The sequence below is a fragment of the Portunus trituberculatus genome, chromosome 20 (assembly GCF_017591435.1).
Source record: "Portunus trituberculatus isolate SZX2019 chromosome 20, ASM1759143v1, whole genome shotgun sequence".
Taxonomy (NCBI): Eukaryota; Metazoa; Arthropoda; class Malacostraca; order Decapoda; family Portunidae; genus Portunus; species Portunus trituberculatus.
In genome coordinates, this window is record NC_059274.1 from 16,366,790 (window position 1) to 16,369,289 (window position 2,500).

At 41.8% G+C, this 2,500-nt stretch overlaps 1 long non-coding RNA gene across 2 annotated transcripts in view; it reads right to left on the reverse strand.

Annotated features, from left to right (window-relative positions):
- The window catches only part of LOC123506693, a 29,253-nt gene that overhangs the window by 16,735 nt on the left and 10,018 nt on the right, over window positions 1–2,500 (reverse strand). The window lies entirely within an intron of this gene.

Here is a 2,500-nt window from a genome sequence, read left to right on the forward strand (position 1 = left end):
ACAGAATAGCACCGTCATCGTTATCTGCATCGATCGCAGTGTACACGTGTAGGAAGGGTACTTGTTGAATGAAGCATCCCACCACACCATCCTGACGCGGGTCTTGATTTAAAAGAACATTCTGGAGTTTATTCAGTGATGTAGTCCAGAACTGGCACTCTATATAATATATTTTTCTCTTCACCACAGTTTGTGACTTCACAGCATCTCGATCACTAACTGAAGACACATTTCCACTCTTCCTCTGAACCTATGATAACAGACAATTGTATTTATTTTTTGTCCAGATTACTTTATTCCTTATATATATCCGTTCACTTGCCTGTGTGCAGTTCACTGTTAGGCAGAATGGATGGGAGTGTTCAGAGTCCCTGCCTTGATGCGTGTGGCGAATCATGGCCAAGGCTAATTTAAAGTGCATCCACACGATCGAACAATGTTCGACGGACAAAATTGTTACCAATTACTAGTGGAAAGCGGAAAGGCTCATGCTGCATAGTGCAATTCTTTTGGCCTTGTTTTTTTTCTTGTGTACCATGGTAGTGATGTACTGCACCAGTCGTCCAAGGCCAGACACTGACTTAAATGCCTGAGTTACCAACGGACATCACCTTCGAACATTGTCCACCGGTCTTTGCCCTGTGAGCAAAGTTGAAACGGTGGTAAACCACCTCATCTGGTACCAATGCTTGTTGCCAGATCCACTTCCATCGTTTCACCGCTTATGACGTCATCCTGCTTCTCCTGTGATATGGTAACGATTTTGTCCGTCGAACATTGTTCGATCTTGTGGACGCACCTTTTAACACTAACACGGACAGACGGACAGCTAAGTTAATAGACTGTAAAAGCGATTTTACATTTTCATGGCGACTAAACTCTTGATTTCGATGATTTCGAAGTCAGGATGAGATAAGTTATTCTTCTAGTCATATGATCAAGACCAATGGCGGCAGCTCTTCTGTTTTTCCTTTTAATATTAGTTTTTTTTTCTACCACCTTCTTTGTTTGGTAGTTCTCTTCCCATTATATTTTGTATCTCATCCTCTACTCTTGATACCTATCTTCCCAACATCTTTATCTTATTATCTTCATTCCTATCTCTCTTTCCACCCTTGCAGCCGATTTTCCTTTCATCGTTCTCTTGTTATTTTTAATCTTACGTCTTCTTCCACCCTTGCCATCTCAGTGCCCCTTTGTTCCGCTCCCTGTCTCTCCTCCCCGTCGCCTCAGCTGCAGTGTGGCGGTGACTTTAGGTCATTTGTATGGTAATTCCTGCAGCGGCCACGTCTTCATCTCGGCACAACTGTTACTTTCGTCCTCACAACTCCCCAAAGTTCCTCTCATTCTCAAAGTCCAAGTTTTCAGTCCTGTCTCTCTGTTCCGTCTTCTCTCACTCCTCGAATTTTTTCACCTTTCTTGTCACTTCTCTATTTCATGACTTTATCCCCATCTTCAGTACTTTTGTTAGTTAATTTTTCATTGTCCTCTTATTCCCAGCCCCTTCCCATTCTCTCTACTTTTTCTTGTCTTTCTTCCTCTTTTCCTGGTTTATCTCTTGTTGCGCTTCATTCGTTTTCCTCCGTTCGTGTACTTCAACCGCAGATCACCTACAAGCTCTTACACTCTCTTCCTTCTTTTATTCCCAGCTAACTCTCATTCCCTCTCTATCCTTCCTGAGTCCGTTCCGTCCCTTTAAAGCACCGACACGGATCGCCGCTGTCTTCTGGATCTCCCTTGCGAGCTTTTATCGATATTTTGGCGCAAGATTCCATTTACATTTCTCTGGTGTGTAGATGTTTTGTTATTTACTTACTTATCCATCTATCTATTTTCAGGTGAGAGGTATTCAAGCAAATAGCAATAAAACTGGGGAAGAAAATCCAGAGAAAGTTCCCAAATAGTGCACTTCCAAGGAATAACTTGACTTTAAATCTCGAGAGTTTTGAGTCACAGGTAGAAGAAAATACAAAAGCAGGTGAAAGGGATCCAGAGTATGCTAGTAAGAAGAGGGGAAAGAATAAAGATACTTACTGCTTGTCTTGCATTAGATAGGTGGACAGTGAGTGGAATAGTTATTAGTTTTGAGTCAGAGGTAGAAGAAAATACAAAAGCAGGTGAAACGGATCTAAAATCTGCTAGTAAGAAGTGAAAGAATAAAGACACTGCTTGTCTTGCATTAGGGAGGTGGACAGTGAGTGGAATAATTACTAGTGTGTGTGTGTGTGTGTGTGTGTGCGCGCAGGAAGGTGGACTCAAGGACAGAGGCGCATGAAGACTGTCTAAAAAAAACTATCAAGCATAGTTCAAATTTATCGTAACATATCGCACTGTATGACTTCCTAAACGATTCAGGAGCTCGCACAACCTCGCCTATCCTTATTGTAGCTTACTGTTTATTAAAAAATCAGAAAAGAAGCAGACTAACCACTTTAGAGTATACAAGCATTAAAACTTGAGAGAGAGAGAGAGAGAGAGAGAGAGAGAGAGAGAGAGAGAG